The sequence below is a fragment of the Vombatus ursinus genome, unplaced genomic scaffold (assembly GCF_900497805.2).
Source record: "Vombatus ursinus unplaced genomic scaffold, bare-nosed wombat genome assembly UNPS02014778.1, whole genome shotgun sequence".
Classification (NCBI taxonomy): domain Eukaryota; kingdom Metazoa; phylum Chordata; class Mammalia; order Diprotodontia; family Vombatidae; genus Vombatus; species Vombatus ursinus.
In genome coordinates, this window is record NW_020954556.1 from 18,898,954 (window position 1) to 18,922,833 (window position 23,880).

General features: G+C 35.6%; 1 protein-coding gene across 3 annotated transcripts in view; it reads right to left on the bottom strand.

The window, feature by feature from the left end:
- SLC23A2 (solute carrier family 23 member 2) overlaps positions 1–23,880 on the bottom strand; it is a 113,336-nt gene that overhangs the window by 82,039 nt on the left and 7,417 nt on the right. For all 3 annotated transcript variants that reach the window (XM_027865214.1, XM_027865215.1, XM_027865213.1), the window contains exon 2: positions 20,907–20,966. The gene's annotated coding sequence lies outside the window, so the exon portion shown is untranslated. The remainder of the gene's footprint in view (positions 1–20,906; positions 20,967–23,880) is intronic.

The window sequence follows — 23,880 nt, forward strand, 5'->3', positions numbered from 1 at the left end:
AGAAGGGAATTAGATTAAATGATGTCTAAAGTAATTTTATGACTGCTGAATTCCAAAAACTTTCTAAAAACACTCAAAAATGAGAAATAGAGATTATAATTAGACACATTTAGAATTCCTATCTCTTTTTGGATTCTTAAAATATATCACAATGAGCTGTATGTACACTTTTACTGTCAGGACTATGAGGGTCATTCCGTCACTGCTGAAGATGCTTCAAAGCAACCATCTCTGGATAATGCCAACTAAAAGTCATGTCTCAGAGGGAGACTACAGAAACGTGTTTGCTTTGCCGTTGTTGTTCAGTCATGTCTGACTCTTCATGACCCCATCTGGGGTTTTCTTGGCAAAGACACTGGAGTGGTCTGCCATTTCCTTCTTTAGCTCATTTTACAGATGAGGAAACTGTGGCAAACAAGGTCACACAACTAGTATCTGAAGCTAGATTTCAACTCAGGAAGATGATTCTTCCTGACTCTAGGCCCAGTATGCTATTGACTGTGTCACCTTAGCTGCCCTATGCTTGCTTTATAGGGACTTATAATTTAAGAAGTCATACCAGTGAACTGGTTTAAAAAAAAAAGTCACTGTAGTATCTGGATTCAAAACATAGCATAATAATCCTATCTCTATCAAAAATGCTGATTAAATTGACAAGCATTTAAGGAATATTTTCTTTTTAATTTTTCTATTGCTAATTTTCATAAATAAATGAATGAATGAATTCAGTCTTCCTGACCAGTGATTTAAATGAAAGCTGCCCTACAGAAGCCTATAAATGTCTGGGGTTTTTTTTTTTTTGGTCAATTCTACTCCTGATGCAACATCTCTAGAATATGTAACCTTTTCCAATTCCTCTGACACCCCTGGGGCAACAAGTAAATAGAATGCTTGTCTTGGAATCAGACAACCTGAGTTCAAATCCTGCCTCAGGAACTTACGTAACTGTGACCCTGGGCAAGCCACTTAATCTCTCTCAGCCTCAGTTATCTAATCTATAAAATGAGGATAATAATAGTACCTACCTCACATGGTTGTCATGAGAATCAAAAGAGATAACATATGCACTTTGCAAGTCTTAAAGTTATAAATTCTACCTATTATTATTATTCCTCATTACTTCTCCCTGAGCTACCATAATAATTCCTAATTAGAATCCCTGCTTCCAGCTCTCCCTTCATCAATCTATTCTACACTGTCAGAGTAATCTGTCTAAAGTAACCAATCCTTGCTCATATCCCTTTGTATGGAGATTACGAACATACATTACATTCATTCATCCAGTTTACATTTATTCAGTCCCCGCCAGGGGATTGCTAAGCATAGGGGATACAAAAAAAGGCTTAAGAAAATCCCTGCGGGCAGCTAGGTGGCAGTGGATAGAGCACTGGCCCTGGAGTCAGGAAGACCTGAGTTCAAATCTGGCCTCAGACACATAACACTTAATAGCTCTGTGACCATGGGCAAGTCACTTAACCCCATTGCCTAGCCAAAAACAAAAACAAAAACAAGAAAAACCCCTGCCTTCAAGGAGCTCACAATCTAATCCGGGAGGCAATAAGCAATGCACTAACAAGCTACAGAAGCATAAATAGGAAACAAGAGGGTTTGGGAAAGGCATCCTGTAGAAAATGAGATTTTAGTTGGGACTAGAAGGAAGCCAGGAAAGCCAGTAGGTATAGATGAGGCGGGAGAACATTCCAGGTGTGAAGAACAGCCAGAGAAAATGCCCAGATCTGAGAGATGGAGTGTGTTATTCTTGAAAGAGCAAGAAGGCCAGCGTTGCTAGATCAAAGAGTGTGTGGCATCAAAAGAGTTAGGTGGAAGAGGAGTGGAAAGGTTGAAGGGGTCTAAGTTATAAAGGGCTTTGAATGCCAAGCATAGAATTTTTTTATTTGATCCTGGAGACAATCTGGAGCCACTGGAGTTTATTTTGGGGGGGAGGGTTGACACAGATAGACTTGTGCATCAGTAAAAATCACTTAAGTGGCTGAATGGAGGATGCAATGGAGTGGGGAAAGACTAGAGGCAGGCAGACCCACTATCAGGCTACTGCAATAAGCCAGGCATGAGGAGATGAAGACCTGCATTAGAGTGGCAGCAACGTAAAGGGACAGGAGAGTAGTTAACAGATGCTGCAAAGGTGAAATCAATAGGCCTGATAGCAGCTTGGCTATGAGAGGTGAGAGATGGTGAAGAGTCCAGGATCACTCCCAGGTTGCAAGTCTGAGGGGCTGGGAGGACGATGTTGCCTTCTACAATAATTGGGAAGAATTTAAAGGAAAGGCATGTTAAATCAACATACTGTAGTTATTATAAAAGGAAAACTATATTCAATGGTTTCATCACTGACAATGAGGAGACCTTTTCCCTCCAAAAATATGTCCACCAGAGGAGAAACTTTCAAGTGCCTATATGGCTGGGAAAAGAAAAAGGTGTAGACAAATAAACTAGAAAAGAGAAGGAAGGGGCAGCTAGGTGACACAGTGGATAGAGTGCCGGCCTGGGAGATAGGAGGACCTGAGTTCAAATCTGGCCTCAGACACTTGACACTTCGTAACTGTGTGACCCTTGCCTAGCGGAAAAAAAAAAAAGGGGGGGGGGGGAGTCTGCATTATCATAATAAAGTTATATAAGCTATTTTAAGCTTTCATGATCTAAATTTTAGCTCAGAGTAAATAAAGGGCAATTGAGTCAATGCATCTGGAGACCCACCCTGCTACTTGCTAACTAAGGAACCTTGAACAAATCTTTAACCTTTATGGGTCTCAATTTCCTCATCTGTAAAATAAGGTAAATGTCAACACTAAGCAATGGTCAGTAAGCATCAGAAGAAGAGACAAGTAATAGTAACTTGTAATGCCTTTCTAAGAGATAAAGGTATAGACATTTTTGACTTGGCAACAAAAGAAACAGCTGCACTCTTCCCAAGGCATGAATCCTGGATGTTAATATCCCAACATATTAGGAGAACATTCCAAGATGTATCAAATTTAATGACTACTGATACCACTACCAGCTTTATTCCCCAAAGAAATCAAAAAGGAGACATATTAAAAAAAGTATTTATTGCAGTTCTTTATGCAAAGGCAAAAAACGGAAAACTAAGGTAGTAACTATCAATTGGGAAATGGCTAAACAAATTATGGTGTATGAATATAATGGAATACTATAGTGCCATAAGACATGGCAAGAAATTAAAAATTAGAAGAGAAAAAGATAAAACAAAAACCGTAAAAATAAAAAAAAAGCTAAAAGCTAGTTATTTGAAAAGCGTAATAAAATTCATAAACCTTTAGTCAATCTGATTAAAAGGAGGGCAGAAAGTCAAATCAACAACATAGCAAACAAGAAAAACAAAACCAAAACAGTATCAGAATTAATTATGCAGTTATATGCTACCAAAAGAAACAACACAAAAGAAATAAAGGAGTATCTTCAAAAATATAAAATATTCCAACTAACAGGAGAACAAATGGAGATCTTAAATATACAACTTTGAAAAGGAAATAGAATTAGCTATAAAGGAACTACCAAAGAAAAAAATGCTTTGCTCTGATAGAGTCACAGGAGAATCCAATCAAACTTTTAAAGAACAATGAATACCGATAATACAACTACTACTACTACTACTACTAACAATAATGATATAGCACTTTAAAAATATTTTCTCATTTGATCCTCACAACAACCCTGGGAGTAAAGTGCTATTATCATCCCCACTTGACAGAGGAGGGAACTGAGGCAAAGAAAGGTTAAGTGACTTGTTCAATACTCACACAGCTGCTAAATGTCTGAGGATGGTTTTAGACTCAGATCTTAGTGCTATATTGATTGCACCACTTACTGGTCACTAACAAATTATTCTGAAAAATTGAAAAAGTATGCAGCTAGAATCCTTTTATGAGACAAATATAGTCTATTAGTCAACCAGGGAAAGATAAAGTACGGAAGAAGAACTATACAATTTCATTCATGAATATCAATTCAAAAAATTCAAATTAAATTCTATCAAACCGACAGTAATTCATTCAAGAAATCATACATGACTAAGGTGAATTTATACCAGGAATGCAAAGGTGGCTCAACATTGGGAAAATAATCAACACATTCAACCATATTGTTAATAAAAACACCCCAAACTACACAATTATCTTATTAGATACTGAAAACACCTTTGACAAAGCACAACATCCATTTAAGCTAAAAATCCTACAAAATATAGGAACAAAGGAACCTTTTTTTTTTAAATATCAAAAAAGTATCTTATCTCAAACCAAAAGTAACCATCATACACAATAAGGATACACTAAAAGTATTAGTAAAGGAGGAAAAACAAGGATGCCTATTTTCCCTACTATTATTTGGTATAGTACTAGGAAAAGCTAGCAACAGCATTAAGACAAGATAAAAAAATCAAAAGCATAGAGATAGGTATAGAGAAGACAAAACAATCCCTTCTTTGCTGATGACATTATGTTTTTCTCAGAAATCTTTTCCCAGATATCTAGATGAGGATAAAAAAACTTCACAAACACAAAATGGAGAAGTCGTGGTTAGACAACAATTTGTCTAAAAAAAGAGCTTTCTGCCCTGAAAGGTCAAGGAGTTAGTAATAACATAGCAGGAAAAAAAAAGCTAATAAAATCATGAGTTGCTTTTGAAGCACAGCTTTCAGGTACAGTTCTGTCCTAATCAGACCACATCTGGAGTATCATGTCCAGGTCTGGGATCCACAGTTTAAGATGGACATTGCTAGGCTTTAGAGGCTCCAGGGGAAAGCTACCAGGATGGTGAACAGCCCAGATTCCATGTCTTATAGGAATCAGATGAAGGAACACGCCATGTTTACCCGAGTGAAGAGAAGAGTGGATTGGGAAAGGATGAGAAGGGAAAAGGGGAGGGCCCAGATAGCTGTATTTAAGCTGTCTCCAAGTTTCTAAAGTACCATTATGTGGAAGAAAGATTAGAGTTGCTCTGTTTGGCCCCAGATGGTAGAACCAGAAGTAATAGGGGAAAGCTGCAAATAGGTAAATTTTAGCTTGATTTAAGAAAAAAGATTCCTAACCATTAGAGCTATCCTGAAGTAGAATGGGTTGCCTTTGGAGGCTGTGGGTTCCCCCTAATTAGATCTTCAATTAGAGGATAGAAGACCAATAGTCAACAATCATTTGTTAAACACTATGTACCAGGCACTATGTGCTAGGCACTGAAAATATAAAGAAAGGAAACAACAATAAAAATCTCTGTTCTCAAGATGCTCCCAGTCTAATGGAAAAAACAATATACAAACCAGATCTATACAGGAAAAAACTGGGGATAATCTTAAAGGAAAGGTTCTAAAATTAAGGAGAAGTGAGGAAGGCGTTTTAGCTGAAATGTGAAGGAAGCCAGGGAAGCCAGGAAATAAGGGAGAGAGTCTCAGTAAAAATACCTGGAAGCAGGAGCTAGAGTTTGAGGTACAACAAGGAGGCCAATGGCACTGGATCACAGAGTGGTGGCATAAAGTGTAAGACTGGAAAGCTAGGAAGGGGACAGGTTATGAGGCAGCTAGGTGTCACAGTAGATAGAATAGGGCTTGGAGTCAAACCTGAATTCAAATCCAGCCCTCAGACACTAGCTGTGTGACTCTGGGCAAGTTACTTAACTATAAGATAGTTAACAAATCTTTAGTGTAGCACCTACTTCACAAGGTTGGTGTGAGGATTAAATGAGATATTGGAAAGTAAAATATGGGGCTTCATATTTAATCCTGGAGAAAGATCAAATAGTTTTAAACAGAGGAAGATGAAATGGTTCAACTTGCACTTTAGACAGATCAATTTGACAACTGAACAGAAGATGGACTAGAGTGGGGAAAGTCTTGAGGCAGGGACACCAAGCGCTTCAACAGTCCATATGAGGTGATAGGAGGCTGTACCAGGGTGGTGACAGGTATGTTATAATGGGGATTCCTTTCCAGATATGGGCCAGACTAAATAGTTATTGTGGTCTCTTCCAACTCTAAAATTCTGTGATTCTGTTCCTGACATTGTCAGTGTAACTTTTAAGAAATGTATTTATCTATGGAAAGGGATGTGGGGAAAAGTGAGACACTATTGAAGGGGTTGTGAACTGATTCAACCATTCTGTACAGCAGTTTGGAACTATGTCCAGATGGCTATAAAGCCATGCATACCCTTTGACCTAGCAACACCAGTCCTAGGTCCATATCCCAAGGAGATAAAAAAAAAAAAAGGAAAAGGACCTATATATGCAAAACTCCTATAGCAGCTCTTTTAGTGGGGCAAAGAATAGAAAGCTGAGAGGATATCCATCAAATAGGGAACGGTTGGCAAAGTTGTGATATATGATATGTTTTTGATGGAATATTATTACACTATAAGAAATGAAGAGGAGTATGCTCTCAGAAAAACATATAAAGACTTACACGAATACCAGGCGAACACTGTACCTATGTACCGCAATACGGTACGATGATCAGCTGTGAATGCCTTAGCTATTCTCAGCAATACAATGATCTAAGACAATTCCAAAGAGCTTCTGATGAGAAATGCCATCCATCTCCAGGGAAAGAATTGGTGGAGTCTGAATGCAGATTGAAACATACTTTTTTTGTTTTTATTTTTTGGTCTATGTTTTCTTTTACAACATGACTAATATGGAAATGTGTTTTATGTGACTGCACATGTATAACCTATGTTAGATTGCTTCCGTTCTCAATGAGAGGGGAGAGAAGTTTTACACATAATTGGGGGAAAATATAAGGGAAAAATGTATTTATCATCAATACTGAAGATGATTTCCCATGCTGAAATATCCAACTCTTTAAACTCATAGTTTATACATAACTTTTACAATCCAACGCTTTATTTACAACACTGAAGTAAAAAATCTGACATATAGCTTTTCCATCCCCATAGAAGTGTCTAAATATTTTCTTGAAGTATTCAGCATTAGGATTTCAGAGCAGGAAAGAAATTTGCAAGAGTCATTAGGGCATTCAAAATTACTGCCAAAACTAAAACTTTCCTCTTTTCACACACATATGGCAAAGCTCATACTGACCATATTAATAGACACTACAATATGAATCTTTGTATCTCAAATTATCTGCAGAAATGAGTACCTCACCTTAACTGGATGGGTTATAACGGTTTTAGCAAAAATCTGAATCATCTTATCACAAAATCTATAGTGCCCTAATGTTCTAAACCAACACATTAACCTCTTCTGGCACTAAGAAATCCCCTCTCTCCAGGATACCTTTAACTGTTGGATCATCCAAGATCTTTCAGCTCCACCTCCAAGATTCTCCTATATACCTTTAAATATTTCAATTTTTATCTCCACAGATTTCAGCTGTTTTAAGTATTTAAAAATTCCTTATATCTCTTTTAATCTACCATCCTTTTAACAATCCACATTTTCCAATGTCAAATTTTCCTTCTTCTTAAAAAACAAGTACTATTTCACAAAAACCTAAACAAAACAGAATTAGATTTTAGTTTTTAAATCTTATGTAAACTAATAATTTTAAAAGATATCAATTAAAATTAGTTTGTTTTTTTCTTTTAGAAAGTACAGAATAAATAAAGCAAATAAGTATATGGATGCCACCTATTTATCTACAAAAGTTAATTATTCCCACCTATAATAATTATACCTTATTAAATTAGTTTTGAGAAGTATAGGCCAGCCAGCAACCAAGTAAAAAATCAGAATCAATCAATCAACAAGCAGTTATTAAATAGCTACTGTGTGCCACATATGTGCTAGGTACAAGAAATGAAGAAATTATTTTTAAAAATCCAACAAACTAGAATACACTGTATTACATAAACTGTAATACTAAATTCCTGTTATGAAATACCAAGAAAGGAAACCTTAAGTAATTAAGTTGACTATTCTCAAATCCTCAAATTTAGTGGTACAAGATAACAACAGTCTATAGACAAAATAAAGGAAACAGAAACAGAAAAGGTTAATCAGAACACCCCGAAACAATTATCAGTCCAATTCTCCAAGTGCTTGATTTTATAAATGTACACACACTTGTACACATATAAAAAAATTCCTCAATTTAAGAGCCAAACCAAAGTCTACATAAGTATTATACATATTTAGCTCTACTGTGCTGTAGTGAGAACAAGTGAGTTGTCTTGACATATTAACTCCATTTTGTATATGCCACCATTTTGTGGTGAAGTGTTTTGATGACCTTTCTCATAACTTGCTTTTTCAACATTAAGACAAGTATAATGCTTTCATAAACAACTGATAAAAACATATGGGACCCTGAGAAAGGTCAGACCATCAATGGAAAAATTTGGAAAAATCTTTATTAAGGGCCTGTTGACACCTCATCATTAGCTTGTCATCAGGTGCTAATGAAATTAATAGGTAAACGAACTAGGTCACCTGCAACCAATCAGAACCTGGGCATAATAAGCTAATATCCATAGCCAGAACTAGGAGGAACTCAGCAGGAGGTCTCTGGCTTCCATGTGCTCCTTGGTTAGACTAAGACTTTGTCCTGTGTGCTGGCACCTGGTAGTGTTCACTTGAAGGCAACACTGACTTAATGACTTGACTTGCCAGACAGACCACATTGAAACACACGGCCTCCAGCTCTAATGAGGGGAGCCTTGACCTTGAGTAAAAGGTACTGAGAGATCCAATAAATGGGAAGTCCTAGGAAATCAGATTAGTTCTTTGCTCCTAGTGGAACTGATGTTTGTATTGTCCAATAGATATTATAAATTAAGGGCACACAATTTTTAATTAATCAAATTTGACTTTTAGCATTGAGAAGCTTAAGTCTAATTAGTGTTGCCATTGCACTAATTAGCATAGGGAATGGTAATTTGGTGCCCAGTGTGCATTGTGCATTATATCTGCCCGCAAAAGGAGAATAATGATGCAAGCACATAAATATGCACATCATATACCCCTCATCCTATATTTACAACACACACAATCACATTAAAAACTTGAAATTCTCAGTATAATCAGTCAGAAACTCTTCAAATGAAAGGCAGGGACCCCAAACTTGGAGAAAGATCAATCAAAGTAAGACACAGTAAGCAGACCCTCGTCAACACTGTTCATTTTTAAAAATTGACATTTCTAGAACTTTGATTTGTCCTATAGGATTAATAAGCATACAGAAAAAGAGTTTAAAAAACATTGTAAAAATGAAACAGAAATTATCAAAAAGAATTTTTCTGTTCCAACTCACCAGACAAACTTTAGCAGTTTACAAACATCTATTTTCACTTCAACACTGGGGTACTGATAAATAAAAAGGTTAAATAAATCTATTTGAGAAATCTTTTTCATGGTAACTTACAAACTACTCAATTTTCCTCAACTTTTAAAGTAAATTTTGTAACCAATGTCAATGTTTACATAAGTTATGGAACTAACCAATTCTGCCTAGTAAATATTTAGTTTTCTTAATGCTAGCAATCAAAATGAACATCTAAATATTTTAATGTAATTGATTTGGTTAAAAAAAAAGGGAATGTTCCCCAACTGATAAATGGTCAAAGAATATGAATAGGCAGTTTTCAGATGAAGAAATTAAAGCTATCTATAGTCATATGAAAAAATGCTCTAAATCATTATTGATTAGAGAAATACAAATCAAAACAACTCTGTGGTACCACATCACACCTATCAGATTGGCCAATATGACAAAAAAGGAAAATGATAAATACTGGAGAAGATGTGGGAAAATCAGAACACATTAATGCATTGTTGGTGGAGTTGTGAAATGATCCAACCATTTTGGAGCGAAATTTGGAACTATGCCCAAGGGGCTATAAAAATGTGCATACCCTTTGACCCAGCAATAGCACTTCTAGGGCTGTATCCCAAAGAGATAATAAAAATGGGAAAAGGACCTACACATAACAAAATATTTATAGCAGCTCTTTCTGTGGTGGCAAAGAATTGGAAATTGAGAAGATGCCCATCAATTGGGGAATGGCCGAGCAAGGTGTAGTATATGAATGTAATGGAATACTATTGTGCTATAAGAAATGATGAACAGGCTGACTTCAGAAAAACCTGGAAAGACTTGTATGGTCTGATGCTGAGTGAAGTGAGCAGAACCAGGAGAATGCTGTACACAGTAACAGCCATGTTGTGTGATGACTAATATTGATAGACTTAACCCTTCTCAGCAACACAAGGATCTAAGACATCTCCAAAGGCCTCATGATGGAAAATGCTAAATCTACATTCAAAAAAAGAACTATGAAGTTTGAATGCAGACTGAAGTATACCATTTGCTTTTTTTTTCTTCTGTTTTGTTTCTTCTTTCTTATGGTTCCTCCTATTGGTTCTAATTCTTCCTTACAACATGACCAATGTGAAAATTAAAAAAAAAAAAAGGAATGTGTATTTAAATTGCATGTGCAATAACTAGAATAAACAATGAAAAAATACCAAAACTGTAGGATACAACCAGGGCCCATTCAAAAACAGTTAACCATAATAAGAAACTAAAGCAATTCTCTTAGCACTGGTCACACCTTAGTTTATAAATCTAGGTCCTACATTTTCTGTTGCTATTCATCAATCCGAAATGGGCTGTTCAGATGATAATGAGGTGAAGTTGTTAATCTTGCTGCCATTAAACATATTCCTTGGCCCTAAAATAAATGCTAAGTCACAAGTTTTTAGTCATCATAATAAATGCTAAGTCACAAGTTTTTAGTCATCATGGATCACACATACCCCTTTTTTATAATGCTGCAAACAAATAATTCTGGCATGTTCTTACCTAAAAAGAATATTTACATTTGTACATTTTCTAGATTAAACCCTCAAGTAAAGTAAAACTTATCAAACCAATGCATATTTGTTAAGCCACACTATGTGCCTAAAGCTGTACTACATAAAGCACTGTAGCAGCTGCAGATGTTTATGACAAAGCTCCTGCTTTCAAGGAGTTACAATCCACTTAGTAGAGAAAATAACCTTACTGAACATGAAAAAATTTCAAAAGACTAACACAAGACAGCTGATGGTTAAGTGCTCTACAAAATACTGTACAGATCCATGGGACTGCCATCAGTGAGGGCTGGAGCAGGCAAAGGAGGTTTCACTGGAGGTGGAACTTGCCTTGGGAAGGATTGGATTGATTTGCCTTGCCAAAAGAGAAAAGTAAAGAGCATTTTAAAAGGAGAAAACTAAGAGGTGTGGCTAAGGATAGTGTGGTTGCAGTAGTGACTACAGTAGCAAATGTGCCCAGGGAGGTAAGACTATAGTAAGGGATTAAACTTTTTTTTACAGTAAAGGATTAAAGTTAAGATGATTGCACTTCTAGAAAAATCAAAGGTTACACAGTGGATAGAGTGCTAAACTTGAACTGAAGAAGACCTCAGAGTTCAAATCTTACCTCAGAACTCAGAAAATTACTAGCTCTGTGACTCTGGGCAGGTCACTTAACTGCTGGGCCTCAGGTTCCTGACCTATAAAATGGGGCTAACTGCATCTTCTTTCACAGAGTGGTTGTGAGAATCAAATGTAATAATGCACATAAAGCATGCTGTAAACATTAGCTACTGAGCAAAGTGGCTTACTGGTCCAAACATAAGCAACACTTTTCCTCCTGAATGGCTTGTATAAACCTGAGTCTACCCTATAATGAGTACTACCTTTCCTGCAAATGCCTACGCATTTTTTCCTTTAAAAGAGATTTCATTTTAGGGGCTCAGCTTAACATTCTGGGGCAATCAATATTCAACTATACTGAAGTTCATACTCCCTAATCTATCTATATTTGGATTACTTTCTAAATATCTCAACCTGAGCAGTGAAGTGGTATAATTTGGAACCATGGCCCAAAAGTTACTTAACTATACATATCCTTTGACCCAGCAACCACTTCTAGGCCTATATCCCAAAGAAAGAGGGAAAAGGTTATATATGTACAAAAATATTTCTAGCAGCTCTTTTTGTTGCAGCAAAGACCTAAACGCTGGGGATTGGGGGGGGGAAGGGGGGAGGAGCCTGGAGAATGGCTGAATAAATTATGTTATACAAATATAATGGAATATTACTATGCTCTAAGACAGAGGTATCAAAATCGGGAAGTGCAGCTTCAAGAATATTAAAATGTAATTGGGAAATGTTTAACAAAATAAATAAAAGTACAATACAGACTATTAATTTGTGCCTTCCTCAATCAATATGTGGCCTGCAGGAATCCTATTTCTATTTGAGTTTGACATCACTGCTTCTAAGAAAAGAAGAGTCAGTTTAAGGGAAAACTGGGAAGACTTATATAAGCCAATGTAGAGTATAATGATCAGAACCACAGAAAAAAATTTTAAAACATTGTAAAGACAAACAATTTTGAAAGACATAAGAACTCTAATTAATGCAGCAATGATCCCCACAATTGAAAGAAACAAGGATAAACAATGATACTCACTTCTTAACAGAGGTAATGGACACAATATGCAAATGAGATATACTTTTTCAACATAGCCAATGTGAGAATTTATTTTGACTACAAAAAAAACTAAAGATTCAAGTCAAAATCCTGATTATGGATTATTATTAGCACTGTTCCTCATTACATTACATACTTTTTTGTGCTGTGGAAAGAGGACTGGGCAGGAGGGTGATAAAAAGAAGGAAAACTAGAACTATCACTGATGAACCAAATTGTAAAGGGCTAGAAATCAGGGGACCTCAGTTCTGGCCTTGGCTCTGTGGCCTTGGACAAGTCACTTACCACTGTCATGATTAATAAAGCATCATTTGCTTGTCTCACTAGTTACTTGGTAATGATGCTTTCTCAATGTAGATACATTTTTTCACATTCTCCCCCCTCAAAAAAGTTAAAGTACCTCAAAAGCTGAGATACTTTAATGGCTCTCTGTATCCTCTGTGACGGATATGCCCTCCAGTAGGCCCTCAAATGTTTGTTGACTGTCTAGCACAGTGTCTTTGCACATAGATGCTTAACAAGTGTTTGAATCGAAGTGAAAGAAGAGGAGAAACAGGTAATTAATGCCTAACTTATAATTAACAACAGGTTATTTTACATAATAAAACTATGTCGAGTATAGGATATTGTACAAGGTCCAGCGCTTAACAGAACTTGGGCTGAATAAGAGATAATTATGACCTATCACTAGCATTACCTAACCCTTTTATTATAATGATGATCCATTTATATAATTCTTAATTTGTGTCAAGTTCAAGGCAAAAACTGAAAGTACCAAGGACTGTCAGAATAATTTGGCCACCAGGTATGACACTAGGAAAATATTAACAAAGCCTCTAGATGATCTATCTATAAGATGAACAACAGACAGATTATAACTGTACAATGATTTCTATCGGCCCAGATTTCCTAGTATTGCTACATTTTTTCTGCACAGCTTCTAGTCCTTGGGCCAGGACAGAGGAAGTACAGTGTAGAGACCTTCTGTATGAAAGTTGAAAAAAATATTCCATTTGGTTTTATGCTGACTCAACTATGATCTGCCTCTCCATTTCATTCTTTAACACTGCTTTCCATCTTCAGATTTCTACACATATCCAAATAGACTATCTTATTCAGTTCCATGGTTTTAGAGCTAGATGAGACCTTAGTCTAAACCATTCACTTTATAGAAGATGAAACTGAAGCCAGAGAAATTAAGTAGTTCTCCCAAGGTCACACAAGTAGTGAAATAGCAGGGCTGGGATTCAAGCCCAGGTTGGCTGACTCCAATTCTAGCATTCAAAAAGGGTATTCCACCATACCTCCTTATCCAGGATTTAAAAAACTAGGCATCTGTCCTTTCATATTTGAGAAAGAACATTAAATAAAGTCTCAGGATATTTTCAACAGGTTTAACTAATCTAAAGATATATGAAGAACTTAACACCTTACACTAAGAGTAGCCTGGGATAAATATAATTCCTTGTCTACAAGAGGAGTGTATAGTCCATTTACTTATTTCCAAAAATGACACCTAAAATTATTTAAAACATTTTCCAGCCATAACAACAATAATGAAAGAGAAAGAGAAAAATTTTAATACTACTAAGTCACAGATGAGATACAAAGGAAAACTTCCCTTAACTGAAGTGACAGTACAGCATAGAAAAAAAACAAACCATACCACAAAACATGGCAAGGAGAATTCTAAAAAGATGATAGTAAATATTTTAAGAGGAAAGTATTATTATTAGCCAAGATTTACTTTATCTATAAACCAACAAATACAAGTAGTGAGTCAAAATCTATGACCTAGATTAAAATTAGTTTTGGAGCATGTCTTAGGCTTTTCAGTTTTACAAGATTAGTCTTTGGGGGGGACTTTCTAACTATCCACTAACAATTAAATTCTGGAACCAATATAAAAATTAAGTGGAAAGTTATTTTAACAGAAATATGTAGCACATTACCTTTAAAACTGAAGAGTAAGAAAAAGAAAAAATAAATCTATTAGCTAATAAGCTGAGTATCTTTGGGCTTCCGTCCCATGACTGAGTCTCTCCTTCTGTTAAGCTGGGAAACTCAACTTGTGTTCCTTTGGAAATATGAAAAATTACCATACTGGAAACAAGCCAATGACCTTGATCAAAGCAAGATTATGCATGAATGGCTAAAGGGAAATACAACTCATGAGTACTGGATAATCTTCCACTCAACTTTCTCCTCTGAAATAAACACTAAATTCACATAAAACTATTTCAAATTTATTTGAAAACGTGGAATAAAAACTGTCATATTAAAAATGTTTACAAGACATAGAAAAAAGCACCATAACATAAAACGTGCATTGTTGCTCAATTTCTTTACTTACATTACCTAAGCTCAACTAAGTAGCTCCAGAAATATTAAAAATCCTCCACTTAAATAGTTTTCAATGATAAACAATTAAAAGAAAATTCTAATAAAAAGTATGGAAATCAACTATCCATATAAGTACACTGAACTGCCCAGGTATTTTTTCAGAAATGCTACATAGGTATACCTCTCCTATCTTATACTTGAAATTGATTCACATTTACTCTATATTAACTTCATCTTATGATTTGCTCTTTCTACAAATGGAATGCAGAAAAAAATTCTGATTGAGTATTCCAACTAGGTTCTAATTAACTTAAGTATTTGTCAGAGTTTACCTGGAAGGCAACAGAAAATGAAAGGTTAAGTTGTCCTGGCTATCCTCACAGATGGACAGAAAGTAGACTGTTCTGCTTATAAGGAATCAAATTTGAGCCGTTAATAACAACAGATAATCAAAGAAACAAGGTAGTGAATGGAGGACTGTTACATCAAGAAGTTCCGTCCCAGGTTCAAATCCTATTTCTGATACATACTAGATACGTGAATGAAGGCAAATCCTTTTAACTCTCAGTACCTCAGAGATTCAAAGTTGTAGACAAATTGCTTCTACATCACTTATTATTATATCAGTGGAGGGAGTTTCCAAAACAGTAGTTCCCCAAAATCAATGAAATCACAAGTCAATACCAAAAAAAAAAAAAATTTAAATAAAAGTGGATCAGGTGAGATTGGTGCCCAAACCCTGCCCCCCAAATCTGTTATTTATTGCTGCTCCAAACTCTGGTCATGTACAAGAAAAAAAGAAGAAAAATAAAGATTTTCCATTTAAAGGGGACACACAGACACACGTGCGCGCACGCACGTTAGCTCCAACAGCCACAGTGCAATACCAAGAGAAGACAAAGAAGTCAATCACAAAGCACAAAAGAAAAAACTGAAAGCTATAAAACCGTGAAGCTTAACAGGTATGTCACTGCCATGGCAAGATACCTAGGAACAAGGTGCAGCAAAATATGCCACCTCCTGACTAAGTGTACCAATGGTGATACAGGACCTTGGCAATTCTCAGGAATACCACACATAAATTTGGTTTCCATCACCAAGTGACCTAAATAACCCAGAATCATCACCGTCCTGGCATCTCCAACTTTGTGCCACCTGGATTTTCTTCCATGCTTCATTCATTGCAGTTGTTCAAGGCATCTGTGGCTAGTGAATCAGATAATAGCAACTTCTCATCTTTTAAAATTCTTATCCATGTTTCTCAATAAGTCTTTGATAGACTATCTCCCTGATTCACAGGAGGCCTTCCTCTAGCATGTGGTTCAAGCATTAACTACATTCCTACAAAATAATTGTTTCTAAGGGCAGGGATAATTTGAAAAAGGAAAGAGATCCTGCTTAAATCAGCTATGTACAACAAGGATAAAAAAATCTAAGAAAAATTTTAGCCATCCTTTTCTTAGCCTATGCCAACATATGCTAAGAAAATTTAAGCTAGCACATTTTAACTTCAAAGCATAATATATACATATTACAAACACATATACACCCTATCATCTTCAAGAGCTTCTGAAAAAGGCCACTAGGAAGAAAACTGCTGAAGAAAAAAAAATTCAGCCTAACAAGTCAAGACACGCTTTTTCTCTATCAGGTTATCTTCATATAAATATAATATGCTACATTTGTTACACAGGTTCTCCGCCCCCCTTCCCCGAAGGGAAAAGAGTGGGAAATAAAACTAACATTTATTGAAAATATATAATTTAATTTTTAAAATCAATATAATATGCTACCGTATTTCCAAAAGGGCTTAAAAAAATCATAGTTTTTATCTGAAGGGGCCCTAAAAATCAGTCATTCCCATTCATTCCTCTTTGCAATTTTAAATTTGACACTGATAAGGCTTTGTAATGTGAAGACCTAAGGACTAAAATGAAAAGCACCTCTCTTAAAAAAATTTTTTTTAAATTCACATGTAACAATTTTCACAATGGAAAACATCTGTTTAACTAGTAGGCTAAACTTGTAGCAAGAATTCCACACCCAGGTACCCTACTCTTTCCTCCCTAGTAGCCAATATAGGAAGCAAATATGAGGATGCTAACAGCTATCTAAAGGAAAGAGTGCTAATGATATCACTACCAATGCTGCCCTATTGCTGGAGGAAGGGCTTGTCTTTAGTCAGTTTTTGTCCCAGATTAAGCCCTAACTACCTAAAAAGCCACCCACCCCTCAACCTATTATTTTTTTGACCAAAAGGTTGGGGAACATAGATTTTTTTCTCAGAGAATCATGCTACAAACCCTTGGCAATTCTAATTTGGATTGCCATCCAAGACTGGGAACCAATAATCTAGTACAATGCCCTTCATTTACATATGGGGAAACCATGGACCAGAAAAGTCAGAAAAGGAAGGAAATAAACAAGCTTTTTTTGGTGAGGTAATCGAGGTTAAGTTACTTGCCCAGGGTCACACAGCTAGTAGGTTTCCAGTGTCTGAGGCTGAATTTGAACTCAAGTTCTCCTGACTCCAAGGCCGGAGCTCTATCTACTGCGCCACCTAGCTGCCCCAAAACAAGCATTTATTAAGTGCCTACTAGGAGCCAGGAGCTTTTAAAAAAATTATCTCATTTGATCCTCACAATAAAGTAGGTACTAACCCCAATTTACAGTAGAAGAAACTGAGGCAGAGTTCAAGTGACTTGCCTAGGGTCACACAACTAGAGTATCTGAGTCTGCATTTGAACTCAGGACTTCCTGACCTGCCACTCATCCCAAATTACGGAACTTGCTCAAAGTCATATACAGCTAGTTAAAGGAAAAGTTAGGACTAAAATCTAAGTCCTCTGACTCCTGCTCTAGTATTCTTTCCATTACACTGTGCTGTCACTCAACAGAGCTTCATAATTGGTTTAGTTAATGTTACTGAATTCATAAATCTGATCAAGTATAAAAATTTTTTTAAAAAAAATCAGAAATATACTCCCAAAGAACTGGAACAGAGAAAAAAATCAATCCTTAATAATAAGGCTAAATATTCCTTTAATATATATAGAGTATACCAAAAGTCTTAGTGTAGTTTCAAGTTAGTAGGCTTAAACCTTGTATTTAAATTGAAGAACAAAGCAAAACAATATAAAAAATGTAAACAAGACAATGTAAACGAGGCTCCTTAAGTAGTTTACAATCTAGTAGAAGACACCAAAACAAACATATGAATAATGTTTATATGGAATAGAAATATCCCCCCCCAAAAAAATAAGAAATAAGGTTCAATAAGAATTCAATAGAATGTGAAATCACTTCCATTGAGGATGATCAACTTACAGAAGCACTAGTTCTCACAGACTTGTGGTTAAGATGATGATATCAAAGATTACAGGAAACCTAATTGTCTCACATACACTGAAGCAAAGGTTATGAAAACAGCACCTAATCCTAATCAGGAGACCCAAAGAGAACACAGTAAACTTCTCTATTAAGCCCAGGAATGTACAAAAAAAAAAACAACAAGAAACCAGTAGCCCTAACAAATGGGTCCCACCAGACACCCTGAGTGCAGGTCAACAGCCCCAATGCCAACATGTGCTATGACCAGAGATGGGGGGGAGGGGTGAGCAAGTAGTATTCTGGATAGGGGAGCCAGAGTTATGTCCACCTATGGGAAGTGGAAAGTGAGTGGAAAGTTTACAGAACTCTGACAAGGATGCTCAGGAGACTACCACCCCCCTACTCATCATCAGCACAGGACTCTGACCACCAATCGCAATGAAGAAACAGCCCAGGAGCAGAGAGTAGCTCCACAGCAACTATCAGCATGGTCTGAGAGGAAAAAAGAGTATAGCCACAAAATATTCTGGAGTATCTGGAAATGAAGCAAGAGATGGAAAATTAAATCAGAGCTCTAGAAGAAAAAACTTGAATAGCTTAGAACAAAGTGCAGAAAAGCTTCCTGTAATGGACTCCCTAGAAATTAGGTTGAAACAAATGGAATTCAGACTCCTGGAGGCCACAAAAAATATTAGAACAAAGTCAAAAGATTAGAAGAGAGGAAAATGTAAGGTTTCTACTATCAGTAGCAAATAACACAGAAAACAAGTTGAGGAGAGATCATTTAAGAATCATCAAACTCCCTAAAAATTTTGATCAAACAAAAAAGCCTGGATATTATATTTTAAACAGTCATAAAAACTGGGTAGATCTAAGAGAATCAGAAGTTAAACTAAAAATAGAAAGAATCTATCAATCATCTACTAAAAGAAACCCCAAATTGAAAATACCCAGAAATGTTATAGATAAACTACAGAGCTTTCAAATCCAAGAAAATAAATGGCAAACAGCTAGAGAGACTTCAAATACTAAGGAAACACAGTCAATTATTACACAAGATTAAGCTGCAATTATATAAAGAAAATCCTGGAATACAATATTCTAAAAGGCAATGGCTTATGAGCAAGAATAATGTACCTTGCAACGTATAATCACAAAAGGAAATAACTGGATCTTTAATAGACTGGAGGACTTTCAAATATAAATAGGCCAAAGCTGAATAGAAATTTTGAAGCAAAAACACAGAAGTCCAGAGAAACCTAAAAAGGTATATATTTGAGCAACTGGAAGGGAATGAATGAAGTAGAACTTCTTATATTCTAGCAGATGGAGAAAAGACAAGTGCCCCTTCAGAATCTCACTGTCTTCAAGAGGCATAGGAATTTAAAAAGATAACTCCAAAGCTAGGGGTGGTTTTGTTGTTTTTTTTGCTTTTTGGTTGAAGGTTTTAAGAGAAGAAAAAAAAATGAAGGGAAAAAAGGAATAGTACAGGGAAGAACTTACTGTTTCTCATAAAGGAGGTGTGTGAAGATAAAAATGACCAGTAGAAGGTAGGGATATCTCATAAACTTCATTCTAATCTGAACTGGATGAAGGAGAGTTAAAAATACCCAAAGAATCTTGTACAGAGGCACATTAGACTGAACAGAATAAGGGAATAAAAAATTTTAAAGAAGATTGGAGAATAAAAAAAATAAAACATCTCTCACAGCTAGCAAACTGCTATAATCTAGAACAGGCCTGTACGACCTACGGCCTATGGCTGCTTACAGCCCGCTGCCCCCCTGCAGCATGCCAAAGGATTTCCTCTTACATACAAAGGATATTTTCCTCTACATTTTTCATGGGCCACCCAAAATCCTTTGGTGCCACAGGTTGTGCAGGCCTGATCTAGAATCATGCAGAACCTTTAAAGTTATTTTTTTCATTTCTTGATGCTATACAACATAACCAACAAAAGAACTTCTCACTCTGAAACCAGTAAAACTGATGTATATTTAAAAAAGGAGAGAAACAACCACTAAAGCCCATATTCTTTCTTTCAGACTTCTAAGAAAATTTCAGTGGAAAGTTAAAAATTAGCTCAGAGTGTCCATTAACAATTGTTTTGGTTCAAAACAACAATTGAGATGTCTCACTTATATTCACAATATGTATTTATTTTATGATTATGGTGACTGTGTTAAGTATTAAAGGGCCAGGAAGAAGAAAAACTTTGAATATTAACATTTACAAAATTCAGCTTTGTTAATATCTTTCCATAGCTCTCTGGGAAGAGGTAGGAGAAGAATACAGTGGGAAATGTAGATGATGTAAAACAAAAGATGTCAATAAACATTTACTCTTAAAAATAACCTTTTCAAATTTATAAAGTTTATAAAAGTATATAACTTATAAAATGTACACATATTTATTTATACATAAAATTTATAAAATGTATATTTATAAATTTATATTTTTCTTTGAAAAAATGAATATGAAAAATGACAAAACCTACCTTTTTAAAAATAAAAAATTATGATAGTAGGCTTACTTCTTAATCTCTTAAGATTAGAGACATTTCCTTTAATACTCTCAAGTTTGAATAATAAAAGTTACAGCCTTACACCTAAACATTTGGGAAAAGATTCATATAGAACAAATATACAAATATAAGGATTGTATTCACATGTAAGTGAAGTTTAATAAATAAATTCTATTAATAAAACTATCCATTTTGGACAAACAAAAAAATTTTGATTTAGAGAATTAATTTTCATCCTACCTTTCACTACAACATGATGCACAGCTCTTTATTCTGTCAGTTTTCCACTTCTTGCAGTATCTGAGGAAAACAAAACAACATTTAATTTTTGGCACTTCATTTCCAGTTCATTATTTCCTTATAAATGTTATACATAAAATACTTCATATGCATAGGTTTGGTTTTCAATGAAATTATAATATTCCCTTGTCAATTCAATCCTTTGTAATTCCTATAATGGAAGGGGTCTAAATAAATCACTTTTCCATCAGAGAGGCTTTGTAGGCTGATTTTTATCCAGTATCTTAAATTCTCCAAATGACGAGTCACTAGAAGAGCTCTAAGCTTCCTACATAATCTGCTCAACCATTCCTCACAGTACTGGAAAAAAAATCATAAACAAAGAATATTCAAAAGGAAAAACATCGTAAAATGGCTCTGAAATCAATCTCTATTTTCCAAAAACTTTTATTATATTTTTCCTTTTATTAGGACTGTGTTCCTGAGCAGAGAAAACAGCCAAAGATACTTTTTAGTGAAATCAAGAGCAAAGAAAATGATATTTTTTTGACAGATCACAAAAATATCATCTGCTTCTATCAGTATTAACTACATCGTCAAGTGGGGAAAGTAAAGGGAAAACCTTCAAATAGATTACTCTAAACACAGCATATGGAAAATATCCCTTCTTATTCAAAAACCTTTAACTTCACAACAACCTTATGAGATAAGGTACGATTATTATCTCAATTTTACAGATGAGAAAACTGAGACAGAGAGAGGTTAAGGGACTTGCTCAGTGACACACTGCTAGTAATGCAGGTCTGAGTTCGTCTGGCAATAAGCCTTCCTGACTCCAAGTCCAAAGTCACCTAGCTTCTTCAAGAACGCCTAAGGTAGCAATACCACTATTAGGTCTGTTTCCCAAGGGTGATCAGGTAAAAAGAAAAAGAATCTATATGCTCTAAAATATTTATAGCAGCTTTCTTTGTGGTGGCAAAGAACTGGAAATTGAGTGGACAGCCATCAATTGGAGAATGGCTCAACAAGTTGTGGTATATGATTGGGATGGCATAACACCGTACTGTTAGAAATGATAAGCAAGCTGATTTTAGAAAAACATGGAAAGACTTAGATGAAATAATTAAGAGTGAAATGAGCAGAACCAAGAGAACGTTGGATACAGTAACTGCAATATTATTCAAAGAATAACTGTGAATGACTAAGCTATTCTGAGTATTCTAAATATTCAAATTAATTACAAAGGACCTAGGACAGAAGATGCTATCCACCTCTAGGAAAGGAATTGATAAAAAGCATGCATAATATGGTCTTATACATACACAAACACATATATTATCTGTGTCAAATGGTGGCTTCTAGTGTTAGAGGGAGGGAGACAGTTGGAACTTAAAACATAAAAAATATTAATTTTTTTAAAAAAGAATATACAGAATAGGTAAGAAAAGAGAGGAATGAAAGAAAGACTCTCAGATTTTAAGCCTAGATTATATGGAAAAGAATAGTGCCTAAGAGGACAGCAGTACCATCAACAGAAAGAGAGATGCCAAGATTTGAAGGCAGGTGAAGTCAGTTTTAAATATGATGAGTTTGAACAACCTGATGGATATCTGGCAAAAAGAAATGTAGAACTTTCGGGGTCTGGAGAGAGGATAAAGTTAAGGGATATACTATATTATTTTGAATATTGGCATGACTTTTCCCCACAAAGTTTGCTTGTGTAAAACCTGAGTCAATCTTACAATCAGGTTGTTATTTTAACTCATTTTGATCACCACTGCTTTCTTTGTGAAAAGACAAAGAGCAATGATAATCAAAATATATATCTTGACTTGAATTAAAAGAAATGTAAATGATATTTCACAGTAAAATTCTCCCTCCTACTAACTTATAATTACACAATAGGCCATACTTTCTATCCCCAAGTAGAATATAAGCTTCTTGAAGGCAGACATTGTTTTTTATACTCCCCACTACACAGTGCCTTGCATGTGATAAACGTTCAATGTTTTTGAAATGAAATGAATTTTTAATAAGGTAATGTTACTTAACCTTATTAATGTTACAAGGGATGGTTCTCTGGGCAGGGGAGAAATATATTCAGAAATGAAGAAATATTCAGAACTGTATCAATAAACTTTTTGGGGGGGGGCTTTTTGATGAGGCGATCAGGGTTAAGTGACTTGCCCAGGGTCACACAACTAGTTAAGTGTCAACTGTCTGAGGCTGGATTTGAACTTAGGTCCTCCTGACTCCAAGGCCAGAGCTCTATCCACTGTGCCACCTGGCTGCCCCACTTTGTTTTAAAAACAAAATACTGTAGAATTATTTTTCAGTGTAGGTGTGTATTACATCTACCTACATACAGACATATTTTTCTCTCCTCTGCAAAGAACTCTCACTTTAGGAGTGAGGGCCATATCGGGGATTAACCTATACCAGCAGTAGATTTAGTGGTCATCCCAGAGAAACTATCACTGAAACTACAGGAATAGATGCCATAACAAGGGAGAGATATAGAAGAAAACAAAGGTCAAAGACAGTATAAAATGTTGAACATGTCCCCTTTCTTAATGTGGACAGGGTTGGGGATAAGCCAAACACATCTGTTATCTGAGGACCAAACAGCTAAGTCAGAGACTGCTGATCATTATCAGGCTGACTACAAGGAAATGAATCTTCTAACCATAGTGACTCTGGGAAGCTTGCTATCACAGATGCTTGAATTATCAAAGTATCTGTTATGAGAAATAATATTATTTAATTTTTATTTGCCTGTGCATCATATCTAAAGTAGATAAGTTCCTATAGACAAGAATCACAAGGTTTGGGCTTTTTTTTCCTAGACTACCTACCCCAAAACTCTGTGGCTAAAAGGTGACAGGTATAATAGAAAAATTTAAACTTTAATTCAAGGATGTAAAGCACCCAGTTCAACAAAAGCAGTGGATTCTTTTAAAGAGAATAAAACTTC